This window comes from Petaurus breviceps, unplaced genomic scaffold, assembly GCF_028583685.1.
Source record: "Petaurus breviceps papuanus isolate PSGF00001 unplaced genomic scaffold, PetGlider_PUasm1.0 129, whole genome shotgun sequence".
Classification (NCBI taxonomy): Eukaryota; Metazoa; Chordata; class Mammalia; order Diprotodontia; family Petauridae; genus Petaurus; species Petaurus breviceps.
This window is the reverse complement of record NW_027185665.1, coordinates 5,741,304-5,755,514: the sequence shown is the minus strand read 5'-3', so window position 1 is coordinate 5,755,514 and position 14,211 is coordinate 5,741,304. Positions and strand designations below refer to the sequence as shown.

The window sequence follows — 14,211 nt, the reverse complement described above, 5'->3', positions numbered from 1 at the left end:
CTGCTGTACTGTAAACAAAGCTTCTAATTTTGTTAACTGTTGGGTCACCTGCCGGTGTCTCATTTCATTGCAATATCAAGTTTAAAATGACAGGGAACTTGTCAGAGTCAGACCTGTCTATTACTCTCCCAACTCAACAATCTCAGGCAAATTGGGGTCTTATTCCTTCTCCTTTCCATTTCCTTCATTTCTAAAATGTCTCCCTTGTTTTCCATTATTGCCAATGGATGTGGGCCCTCTGAAGAGAAGAACTTATGCCCCTTCTTCCCAAGTCTGTCTCTTACCCAAGTTTTTGTTCTAATAAAGCAAAAAGTGATCTGGAAACTGAGGAGGTTTTAGAATATGGACCCCCAGGGCAGCCTCTCAGCATTTAAAAAGTTTTAAGAGAGATCAAGGAGTCTTTCATTTTACAGATGACAAAAGGAAAGTTTAGGGAGATAAACAACTTATCTAAACTCTTAGAGCAAGTGAGTGGCAGAAGCAGGATTAGAACCCAGGCTGCCAGACTGGTTATGTCAGCTACCTCCTCCTCTGGCATCAGAGTAAGGCAGGAGAATATCTGTAGAAGTCTGAATTTCAGCTGCAAATAGTAAATTTTGACAAACTACAGCCCAGTGAGTCCTGTTTCAGAAATGCCTGTCACATAACGCTAAAGCTTCCTTTTCTCTTTTCCTGGTCTTCTGAACGCTGCTGATGATGCTTGGTTGGTCAGAACAAAAGCCTATAGGTATGTATAGGCATTGGCTAGTGAAAAGCTACATCTTCAACCCTGTGGCAGCTTTCTTCTTGTTATACCTTCTACTCAAAACCTCTCTGCCCATCTGAGTCCTCTCCATCCTTTAAAGTTCTTTACATGCTCTTCCTTCATAAGCCCTATGACCAGTCCAGTCCTCACTGGCAGCCTCCTTTCTCTGAACTCCTATCATTCTCACAGTCAGTACCACAGTTCATTCCTTCCTGAGAGACTTTCTTGTTTGTTTTCAAATTGTTTCTTGCTGGGGCAGCTAGGCGGCGCAGTGAATAAAGCACTGGCCCTGGAGTCAAGGGGACCTGAGTTCAAATCCGGCCTCAGAAACTTGATACGCTTACTAGCTGTGTGACCTCAGGCAAGTCACTTAATCCCAATTGCCTTGCCTTCCCTCCCTCACCCCCGAAAAATTATTTCTTGTCCATGCCTCAATGTCTCAACCAGAAGGTGGACTCCAGAGTATGTAGCAACAGCACAAATTGACAAGGGCATGGCCAGATATAGTAGAATGGGCATAGAATTCCCTCTGAAACCAACCACTACAAATACTATGAGCTCTCTGTCAGATGGGCAACTCACACAATACTCCTTGTCACTGCTTCCTGGTAACCAATAACAGTTCCATATTTGCTTTCATAATTCAGGGGATAGAGCACTGGTCTTTAAATTGAGGGTCATGAGTTCATATGTCTATTAGACCAATTAAGGGAAAGCTGAGACAATGAGGAAATTGTGGTTAGTCACTCTGGACATGAAGTCAGGAAGACCTAGGTTCAAGCCTGCCTCAGATGCTTACTAGTTGTGAGATGCTGAGTAAGTCATTTAACTTCTCATCTCCAAAATGAGGGGGGTTGTACTCAATGTATCTAAAGCTCTTCCTGATCTAAATCTATGATCCTATGGACAAATTCTGCAGGGACTTTTAAAGATAAAATATCCAACATAAGGATCACCTACAGGGATTACCCAGCCCAGCCTATGTGTGGCACCATTTAGAACCACTGGCTACTGTAACTGACCTCAGCCTCAAAGGTTAGGGATGACCTGAGGACATCTGAGTTTCCTGAGATAACCCATTATGGATCTGACGTCCACTTTTTCTACCCCCACCCTCCAGCAGGCCTGCTGAGTGCTATTGGAGAAAATAATGAAACCAAGCTGACTCCAAACATAATAAATTTATGAGTTATAAACTCAATGCTGTTTCAACATCCTTTTATTCACCACATGTTGAATCCTTCCAAGTTCCCCACAGTGCCTATTCCAGACCCTCTTTCTAATGAGTCCCCAAACCCTTCTCTTCCCCCACAGCCACAGCTGATGGCCTGATTTTATGCTTTTTGTATATACCCAGGCCAAACACAAGCTCCCTCAACTCCTCTTCTCACAACCTTAAATTTTCTGTTTTCATCCACTCTATCCTCTTCTAAGAATGAGTATTTTGGCTAATCTTTGTATTTATGCCCATGCTCCCTTCCTACCCTTTCTCTCACCTTTAGTTGCTCGCTCTTCACTGGCTTCATCTATTGGCTGTTGTTTTGGAAGAGGACCATCTTTTATTGATACCTTATCCTAAATGATCATTCCCTTGACCCTATGACCCTATCAAACTACCAGTTATTTCAAGCTGCTATTTTTATCTCCTGTTCACTGTCAAATCTCTTGACATGGTAGTAAGATGTCCTGCCTTCATTTCCTCACCTTCACGTCCTCACTATTCTGCTGAAATTCTTTCTTTGAGGTCATGATCATGAAATTGCAGATCTGGTTGCCTTATCTCATCATCTTTCAAGTTTTAGAGGTCTCCCCCTATCCTTCTGAATACCCTCTTCTCTCTTGGTTTCTGAGACACCGTACTTTCCTAGTTCTTCCCCTCATTCTTCGATTTCTCCTTCTCTGTCCCCTTTGCTGACACCTCCTCCTTTCAACCCCTAATGTAATCATTCCTCTAAGGTTCTTTCCTTAGCCTTTTTTTCCCTCCATGTACCTTCTCTCTCAGTGAGCTCCTTGCTCCCATAATTTGAACTATCATTGCTCTTCAGAGCTGTATTTCTAGCCCTGACCTCTCTCTAAAACTCTAGAATTATATTTTCCAAATTGCCAGATATCTCCTCCTGAAAGTCTGATCAGTGCCTCACACTCATCACCTAAATTCATCATCTTGCTCCTGAAATCTACTTTTTTCCTGAGTTTCCTATTTTTGTCAATATTACCTGTTAAGCATATTTAGACTCCAGTGTTCCAAGAGATCTGTGATCTCATCAATGTGGATATTCCTTCCAGCATATAGATCACAATCTGTCTATGCTTATTAATTCTGTGTGTCTATTATCTATATCTACACATAAATTTACCATAGGAGGAAGGACATTCGGTATGTTTAAGCAACTTTTGATGTTCTCTTGATATCACAAGAATATCAATACAGCAAATGGTCAATCAGTTATGACACGTGACCAAGTGCAAAGGTGATGGAGATTTGAAGATCTTCCATGCCCCCTGTATTGGCAAGCAAACAGGTACTTAGCACCTTGTTTCAAGTTCATGATTGTGTCAAGTATCAAGATCCAAAACTTGTGAATCCCACAGTGGGAGGAAGTTGCTGATGTAACAGGAAGGGGTGGAATAGGGAAGAGCTAATACCATATATAAGGAAAAGCCCAAGCTAGAAAGCCAGAGTTACTGAAAGAAAGAGAACTGCTTGGATTCTGAGAACTGCTACAAATTGGGAACAGAATGGAGAATAGAACTTGTGGTGGCAGAAGAGAGAACTGAGAAGTGAGAAGAGAGAAGAACTAGAAGGAAGCATCACTGTGTTGCCACTTTGTCTTCCCAGGAACAAAAACTGTGAAGGACTTGAGGTAGACCAGACACTGTGAGCTTCAACATGGAGTAGGAACTGCACAAGGAGCTGGACAAGGAACTGAGAGCTGTCTGCCTTTGAACTCGGGTGACAGTTGGATAGATTCAGGCAGGAGCTGGGACCATGGAAGAGGAACCATGGAAGCTGAGAGCCTGCCTCAGTCAAGATGAAAAGACCTCTCTCCTTGGGTATTTAATGCAAATTGTGGCCTAGGGGTGGAGAACTTTGACCTTTACATGTAGATGATTTAGTTAAGGACTTCTCCAATTAAGAAGAAAGAAGACTTTTTTATTGAAGAGATTAAGACAATGTGACCTAGGGGTGGAGAACTTTGACCTTTGTACTTTGTGATTGAATTAAGACTTACTAAATGATTGAGTTGCTAAATGAATGTACTTTGTTTAAAACTATGTGACTACTTTGGTGAAAATTATGTGGCCATTTTAGTGATAAGTTGGTATGCCATAACATTGTGAATGCTGTACTTTGATTTCTGTGAATGTTTTGTCTTAGTTTGTTACTGAATAAATAGAGAGTTCACTATACTGTATAATCAGATCCTTGAAACTGTTCACAGCAGCAGTCCTCTGGAAAGCTGCTCAGTCTTGGCTTTATACCAAGTCGTCTTCTTTTACCCTCTTCCATTAGATTATGATCACCTTGAGGGCAGGAACTATCTTTTGCTTCTTCTTGTATGCCCAGCACTTAGCACAGTGCCTGAAACAGAATAGGAACTTACTAGATGTTTATTGACTGACTGACTGAAAAGGCATGCTATTATCTTTGGCTGCTTCTTCCCCCTTAACTTCCACAATCAGTTGCCAAATTCTGTCAGCTCTACCTCCACAACATCTCTCATATTCATCTCCTTCTTCTTCCAATTCATATTCTATTTCTTTAACTATGGCAATGGCCTTCTAATCAGTCTTCTTACCTTTCAGTTTATACTCCAATCTTTCATATGTATACAATTCTTATTCTACTGCTCAAACACCACCAGTGGCTACCCATTGCCTCTTGTACAAAAGTACAGTTCTTACAATTTGGTTTTCAAGGTGCTCCACAATCCAAACTCCATATCTAGTATTTCTTATTTGACTCTATGCTCTATCCCAGTTAGACTACTCACCATCTCATCTTTTCCAATACCTTTTGATGATCTACTTTACTAAACCATTTAAAAATAAGACATTTGGCCAATCAACGCAACCTACATTAATATAGTACCTACTAGTTATGAGTCACTATATGAAAGACACTAAAGAAACAAGACTGAAGAAGCCCCTACCCTCAAGTTCCTTATAATCTAATAGGATCATAAGACTGTTATAGGGCCATAGATACAGAGCTAGAAGGGACATCAGAGGTCATCTATTTAACACTATCATTCAATTCAACTTAGGCTATTTTGAAAAGATTTATTCAGTACCCACAAAACCAAAACTAAATGCACACATATACATATAAGTATATGCATACTTATATATGGCCCTGCTTTTAAAAAGCTTACATTCTACTGGAAAGAAACAACAGGTAGACAAATAAATAAATAAAGAAGATATACACAGTCAATCCAAAGTAATTTGAGGGGCTTATGAACAAGTAGAATTATGAAAGGTTGAACTTGAGCAATTACTAAGCAATTATAATTATAATTATGTAGGTTATATAATACATAATTATGTCATATACATGTCATATAATATATAATTATATGTTATAATTGTATATTATAAACATAGGACATATACAATTACATATTATATATATATTATGCCATCCAATAATATATTACATATGCTGTCTGGTTATATATTATGTTATATAATTAGAAATTATACAATTATATATATAATATATTTAATAATAATTGCTCAATTCTTTTTTTTTGTAGGGATAAAGGCTGGGCAATTGGGGTTAAGTGACTTGCCCAAGGTCATATGGTTAGTAAGTGTTAAGTGTCTGAGGCCAGATTTGAACTCAGGTCCTCACTAGCCAGTGTTCTATTCACTGCATCACCTAGCCACCCATAATTGCTCAATTCTTTAAAAGTTGTACTTGAACTGAGTCTTGCCTAGAGATAGGAATTCCAAGAGGCAGAGGTGGAACGACAGCTTCCCAGGCATGTAGGATAATCTTTGCAAAGACAAAAAGAACGGAAATGCTGTGTGCAGAGTAAAGCAAGTAGGTCAGTTTGCCTCTTTTTACAGATGCGGAAACTGATGTTTCACATAGTTAATAAATGGCAGTGCCAAAATGTGAAGCCTGGTCCTCTGTCTCACAATCAAGTACTCTTTCCATTGTATCAATAATTCTTTCCAAAAATAAAATGGCAACCAAGGTTTTTGGTTTATTTTTAAGTGATCACATGGTCACAAAGAATAAATTCCCCAGTGATTGGTTTAATTGTTCCTATGGATTGACTGGTGAAAGGTTCAGAAAGCAAGGGAGGAGAGTTACCTCAGGATTGATATACTGAAAGAGGTTTGATATCTTCAATGGGGACTAGAAGAGAATCATCCATGAGTGACTGCAGATATACTGAGGAAATGCCACATAACAGACCTCAAAAGGTTACTTTTCTAAGTCTATACTAAAAAGAACAAGCCCACCCTCTTTTTTACAGCATCCAGAGAAGGAGGCTTCAAAATGTCCCTGGGAATAAATATACTGTAGTGTTTTGAAAACCTTTATAAAATCTCATCTAAATTTCATTTACTGTAACTCAAGACTGGGTTCGCTTGTTCTCTCCTTAGTGGAAACAGAAAAACTGCTCACACTTTTCCATTCAATAGCTCTTCCTGTATTTTTTGCTTTTTGCATTGATATCTTTCCTACAAGGAGCTCAGAGCTCTTGGGTGACCATGGTATATGGTGCTATAGAATACCAGGGCTATCACTCATCTCTGCAACTCCCTTCTTTTACAGAGGAGGAAATTGAGAACCATAAAGATTGAGGGGCTTGCCCAAAGTCCCAGAGATAGTGGCATAATCAAGACAAGACCACAAGACTCCAAATTCCTAGACTGTTGATCTTGCCACAAAACAATATTGCTCTGACACTTTGTATTATGAAGATATTTCCACTGAGAACAGAGATAAATCTACGAAATAGACCTAGCACAAAATACCACAATGATGAGGGGTATTTTGAAGCCATTATGAGACAGAAAGCAAATAGGACTTGGGTAATACAGGGAAACACTAGTGATTACTAGCCAAGAGTTAAGATTCATGAAAATGAAATATGACTAAGCTTTTATAATAAGGAGTCCTTTATCAGAATCCAGCCTGAAGCAGTACATTTATTAAATGACTAGAGGCAGCATGGGGCAGTGCAAAGGACTGGTTCTACTGTCAGAGCCCTTGGGCTCTGTTTACTATTTGTATGACTGAGGGCAAATCATTTAACTTCCCTGGGTTTTGGTTTCCTGAACTACAAAATGAGGGGGTTAGACAAGATTGCCTGAGGTTCCTTCCAACTCTATATTTAGGATCTTTTTTAAAGAGTTCTTTTGAGGAGATGAATTTGAGGAACTGGTAGGACACTCAGGGAAAGATGGCCTGTAGGCTTTTGGAGATGTGCCCCTGGAGTTCAAAGGAGAAATTAGTACTATTCCCCTCCTGAACTTCAAAGGTACATCTGAACTTTAAAGTTAACTTGCCCACATTTCCCAGTCACTTTCCCTTTTTTTTGAGTAGCTGGACAGAATCACCATCTATCACCTCTTGCAGGGTAGATGAGAGACACAGGGTTTAGGTCTTACATAGACCCATGGACATTTCCTGTTTCTTTTTGTCTTTACTGACTTTCCTGGACTTAACCATTGATCCGATAGCAAATACTATCCCCTCCCATTTGTCTTAAAATCTGGACCTAAACTCTTCTGACTAATTCTGTCCTGTTCCATTGCTACCCTGAAACTGCTCCACTAAGTGAAGAGCTCAGCTCCCAATGCTTATAAATTAATCATCAACCAAATTTATGTGCCTTATGATGGATTTGTCAAAAAAGGCTTTTTTAAAAAATTGGGTCTTTTCAGACTTGGAAGCTAGTGAGAAAGTTGTAGTGCCTAGGAGGGAGTCCAGAATAATTCTTCTTTTATTCTTTATGCATAAGAGTTAATCATATAAAACTGTCTCCTTAAAAAGTTTCAAATTCTGGAGTTCATTGCTAGGATTGCTCAGCACCAACCCAGGTACCATGTACTTGACTGTGTTTGTATTTGCATAATGAATCTGTAAGTATTTGAGCTTAGAACCTTTTCCATTAGCTTACACAATGCAGGATTGGACTTTGATTTTTCCTGAGATGTTGCATGGAAACATATCTCTGCCACATAACCTTTAGAAGAAATAGCCAAACACATATCTATCACTGCAGCCAAGGATGCCAAATGGAGGGTCAGAAGTACAACTGTATTATGAGCTGCTTAACCCAAGCATCTCCACCCATGTTACGAGGCAGTTTGTATTGCTTCAGATTTATCTGGTTAAATGCCAGACTTGTTGGTGTGAGCTAAAAGCTACTGGAGCCGCCATATGTATAATTGATATCATATTGCTTCTGTTCTCAATGAGTGAGGGAGAGATCTGAGGAAAAAGAGAATTCGGGTCAAAAAAATTTTTAGATGAATATTAAATGGTTAATGTAGAAATTTTTTTTGCATTCATTTTGCATCAGATTTCTTACCATCTCTATGAGTGTGGGAAGAAGTGAGGGGAAGAGGATTTATGACTGAAAATGAAAAAAAAACAATTTCTATCAAACTGGAAATAAAAAAAGAATTAAAATAAATAAATAAATGGATGAGACTGCTCGAATCAGGTTCAGATCTAATTTGGTCTTGGATCTAACACTTACTAGTTGTTAGGACCATGGGCAAGTCACAAATTCCAAGTTTCAGTGATCTAATCTATAAGAGTGAGATAATAATAACTGGCATTGTATTGCACTTAAAAGGTTCAAAGTGCTTTACATGCACTCTATTGTTTCATTTGAGCCTTGTGAGAGTCCTGTGAGGTAGGTGTTATTATTAACCTCATTTGTCAGATGAACAAACTGAGGCGGAGAGAGGTTAATTAACTTCTCTAGGTTTGCACAGCTAGGAAGTATCTGAGGCAGGATTCGAATCATGTTTCTTGACCCCAACTTCAGCATTTGATCCACTATGTCACCTATCTGCTGTGATATTATTTCCATTACATACCTCACAGGGTGGTGATGGGAAAGACATTTTAAAAATCTCAAAGTTCTACAGAAGTGTATTATTATTATTCAATTTGGTACTTACTATGCTCCCCCGATATTCTAAATTCCTTATGTCTGCATGGAAGACACAAAAGACCAGCTCCCTTACCCCTAGAAAACCTCAGCAGGAAATTGAAAAGAAGGAAGCATGTCACTTCTAAGAAGAAAAGGAACTGAACTGAATAAACACGTGAAGATCATGGCAAGTGCCACTGAGAGAAGAGTAGAGGAAATATGAATCTGAATGAACTCTGAATGCATTTTCTGTTTGTTCTGGATCTGATTTCTTTCTTTTTTTTTTTTTTAGGCAATTGGGGTTAAGTGACTTGCCCAGGGTCATACAGCTAGTAGGTGTCTACGGTCAAATTTGAACTCAGGTGCTCCTGATTCTAGGGTCTACTGCATCATCTAGATGCCCCCTGTGATTTCCTTGCTGTGGGAGACTCCCTTTACCAATACAAATCAGCATCTTTTCTGCAAACTTAGATTTGCCTGGGGCCCTGAGAAGTTAGAATACTTGCCAAGATCATATGATCAGCATGCGTCAGAAGCCACAACCAAACCCAAGTCTTCCTGACTGAAACCATCCTTGTATCCACTGTGCTTTGCTTCATCTCTCTATGCATTTTCATGAAGAACATGGTGCTATCATTGTGAATTGTATCTTTTGAGTCTTTTCTATGGATCACTCCTTTCCCTTCACAGAGAGAGGCCCACATTTAGATTCAGAAACTGGAATGAGAAGACAACATATGGTTAACAAAAGGCACACACCTGGGGGGACATTTTTCAGAAATTGTTCATTCCCAGCAAACACAATGTCCCTTTAACAGTTCCAAGAACCTTAAAAATCAAAATAATAAGGGTTGTTGAGGCCAGGAACAGCAGCAATGCCCACTCCACTGGCTTGGGGCTAGGTAAAACATTTTCCTAGCTGGGAATTCACTGTTCTCATTCAGGGAGGATGTGCCTTTTCTTGGGGTATATAACCCCTGGCAGAACTGGTAGAAGGAATCATGTGCAAAATTGTGTAGTGATGAGAAAGTCTTAGGAAGGACCCTTGACTGAGGGAATGAACTAAGCATGTTGATTAAATTTACCTGATGCTGATCATCATGGCTAGCATGCCTAGAATGTTCTTTTCTCACATATTACCTCATTTGATCCTCCAAATTATCTGGTTGGATCACAGTGCAAGTGTTATTGTTACCATTTTCGAGATGAAGAAACCGTGGGTTCAGAGAGGTTAAGGAACCTGACGAAGACCATAGAACCAACAGGAAAATAGAACATTTATATCTCAAATGGACCTTAGAGATCACGTGATCCAATCCCTTTATTTTTACAAATGAGAAAAGTTATACTCAGAGAGGTGGGAGAAGTGTTTTGCAGGAAATAAGGAGTAGAAGTAGAATTTGAATTTGAATACAGGACCTCTGACTCTCCTCTTCACCATGACTTAAGACATAAGTCTTCTGATTTCAAGTCTATTAGGCTTTACACAAAGCAAACAATCTAGTGATAAGATCAAGATTTTTTTTTATCACATTCACCTTTGGGGCTGGGGGGCAGGCTTCATAGAAAAACACACCACTCACAGAGGACTGACTCCAAGTGTAGTCAGGAAGGCAGAGCACGGTCAGAGGGTAAATGTTGGATAAACAAATTCCAAGTCTCTAGTAATGGCACTGGAAATGACTTGGAAAATCCAAGCATGCTACAAATCATCTTTCCCCTGACAAGTTATTCATACACAATTTAGAAGAAGGGAAAGGAATAAGCATTTATATAGTTCCTACTATGTACCAGACACTTTGCTAAGTGCCTCTTTATAAATATTATCTCATTATAAATAACATCTGATTTGAGTTTATTATATTTGAGTTATTAGAGTTTAGCTCTCATATCTTCATTCTATGTGATGACCTGATTTATTCACTGTTAGAGTTGGAAGAAGAAATCTGAGGGGTGGTCTAGACAAACACACCTGAACAGGATTACCCTGTACAACCATCCTATATAAGAGGTCATCTACTCAAATACCTCCAGTGATAAGAAAGTCCTTCTGAGACAGCCCATTTCACATCTGGCTACCTAGAGTGTACTTGGGGGCAGCTAGGTGGTAGAGTAAACCAAGTGCTAGGCCTGAAGTCAGGAAGACTCATCTTCCTGAGTTCAAATCTGGCCTCAGACACTTCCTAACTGTGTGACCCTGGACAAGTCACTTAACTTTGCCTCAGTTTCCTCATCTGTAAAATGATCTAGAGAAGGAAATAGCAAACCACTCCACTATTGCCAAAATAACCCCATGTAGGGTCATGAACAGTGGGACTGGACTGAAACTACTGAACAACACAATGACAACAAATTAGGACAACAAAATTATTTCTTTACATCATACCTGAATCTGTTTATTTTCAGTTTCCACTGACAGCTTTTAATTACATCCCCTGAAGTCAAGCAGACCAAGCCTAATCCTTCTGTTAGGTGACAGTCTTTCAAATACTTGAAAATACCTTGTATCATGTTCTTCCTAAATGTTTCCAATGTGAACATTCCTCATTCTTTCAACTGATCCTGTTATGACATGGTGTCCAGTGTCCTCACCTTCCCAGCTGCCATCCTGTGAACACACTCCAGTTCATCAATGTCCTTCCAAAATATGTATATACTCAAGATGCGTCCTAATCAGGAAGCATTCAGGGGTACTAACATTGCCCTCATTCTAGACAGTCTGCCTCTCTTACTGCTTTCTAAGGTCATGAAGGCCTGGCTTCAAAGCCCATCTCAGATACTTATTGTGTAACCATGGGCAAGTTAGTTAAACTTTGGGACTCAGTTGACACAACTGATGCAGCTGTAAAATAGCCCCAGCTTACACAGTTGTGGTTAGGGATATTTTGTGAAAGCTCTATCAAAGTCTTCTGATGTTATTTCATGGGTTGTTGGTTTTTTTTAACCTTATTTTGCTTCTAATATCACACATACAATTGTAATTAGTCTGTATGTGGCCAATCATTTTTCAGAGTTTTTTTCTTTTTCAGATTGCTACTATTTGGGGAAAGCAACTACTTTGACACCTTGATCTTTTTATTTTTTGACAGCTTCAATAAAGGCTTTATTTTAGGATAAACAAAATTTTGAAGCTTCAGAAAAGGGAACAGCTTTAGAATGGCAGATTATAGCAGGCCATTGCCAACACTGCTTTAAAGAGTCAAACACAGAAATAAAGAGATGGGAATGCCAGGCAACGATGCAATGCTCAAGTCCAGTCAGACCCAGGTGCACACACACACATTGGGCATTCTCCAACCAGCTACTTCCATCAAGTCCCATTTAGCATCAGACAAACAAGTTTGTGACCAAACATCCCTCCAGGCCTGTGCTACTGGACTTGCCTGATTCACTTTAAAGTCAGCAAATCTTCCACTTAATCCCCCTGGAGTAAAATGTTTCAAATACAAAAGTTTTTTGTGCCTTTCTAAAAAGGCAAAATTATAAAAAAGCACACATACATTCCATTTCAGGCTCAGCGGCCAATACTTCCAGCAATTTAAAAGATGTCAACTCGCAAGTAGAAGCCAGCCATTTAGCTCAGAAAGAAGACAATACAGTTAATCGGTTACAGTAAACAGCAAACTGCAGGTGACTGAATCTTTGCTCTATTCTAGATGAACATAAAAAGAGAAGTTCTTTAAGACACATGGGAGTGGATCATGCTTGCCCTGAGAGCAGAGGCTTTCAGCACATAAATGCACCACGTGCCTTGAGCCAGCCCCTGGACACAATGGAAGAAAGACAAGATGGTCTTGTTGATAATTTCCACCGACTCAGGATCTCATCTTCCTTGATCACGAGGGGTGGCGCCAGCCTGATGATGTCCCCATGGGTGGGTTTGGCCAGAAGTCCCTTGTCACACAACCGCAGCCACACTTTCCAAGCATCACAATCTTTCGTTTCTCTGATAACAATGGCATTTAACAGCCCTTTTCCTCTCACAGCAGTCACAACGTCAGAAGGCAGTTTCATCAGTTCCTTCCTCAAGATGTTCCCCATCACATCTGCATTTTTGGGCAGCTCCTCCTCTTCCAAAACCTCCAGGGATGCCATGGCCACCCAGCAGGCCGGGGGATTGCCTCCATAAGTTGACCCGTGCTCCCCGGGCTTAATGGTCAGAGTGATTTCATCATCACATAACACAGTCCATATAGGGTATAAGCCTCCAGAAAGGGCCTTTCCAAGGAGGATGATGTCAGGCCTGACATTTTCATGATCCACAGCCAGCCACATCCTAGTCCTTGCTAATCCCGTCTGTATTTCATCAGCAATGAAGAGAACCTGGAACCTAGTGCAGAGCTCTCTCACTCTGGAGAGATAGCCTGGATCAGGGCCAACCACCAGCTTCTGCCTGAATGGGTTCTACCATGAAAGCGGCCACATTGGGATCTAGAGGGCATGCTCAAGGGCAGGTAGGTCATTGTACAGGATAATCTCAAAGCCAGGCATAAATGGCCCAAAGCCTTCATAACTTGAGGGGTCAGTAGAACTAGAGATAGCAGATAATGTTCCGCCCCAGAAGTTTCCACCTGCAACAATAATCTTTGCCTTGTACTTCTGAATTCCTTTCACATTGTACGCCCATTTCAGAGCTAATTTGCAGGCAGTTTCTCCAGTTTCCACTCCTGTATTCATTGGCAGAACTTTGTTGTAGTTGAACAACTTCGTGATATACTCCTCATATATTCACCAAGCACCTTGTTATAGAAAGCTCTAGAAGTTAAGGCTAACTTATCAGCTTGACTTTTCAGGACATCCACAATTTTAGGGTGGCAATGGCCTTGGTTCACAGCATTGTAGGCACTCAGGAAGTCAAAATATTTTCTGCCTTCCACATCCCACACATAAATGCCTTTTCCTCTTTCCAGGGCTACAGGTAAAGGATGGTAGTTGTGGGCACCATACTTAGCTTCTCATTCATAGATCTGCTCCTAGGACGGAGGGCCCTGAACGGTTCTTTTGGTTGTGACTGATGCAGCTGAAGTCACCGAAGAGTGAACACCCCGATGAAGTAGAGAGAGGGTTTGTGAGTTTGGAAAACATTTTCTATTTGGGGAGAATCAGAGCTTCCTGACAGCGGCTCCCAACGGGTGGAGGCGGAGGCGACACGCGACACTGGGGACGACAACAAAGCCAACACCTTGATGTGCCACATAAATATGATCTATTATTATTAAGTATTTTGTCTGCCATGTCACACTCTTGACTCATATTGAGATTGTAGCTCACTAAAATTCCCAAATCTGCACATGAAATTTGTTTTCTAGCCAGTCTGACTCCCAATATCAAAGG

At 40.2% G+C, this 14,211-nt stretch overlaps 1 pseudogene; it reads right to left on the bottom strand.

Annotated features, from left to right (window-relative positions):
* Window positions 1–12,556: 12,556 nt before the first annotated feature.
* LOC138173545 (ornithine aminotransferase, mitochondrial pseudogene) lies at window positions 12,557–13,936 on the bottom strand (annotated as a pseudogene).
* Window positions 13,937–14,211: the final 275 nt, after the last annotated feature.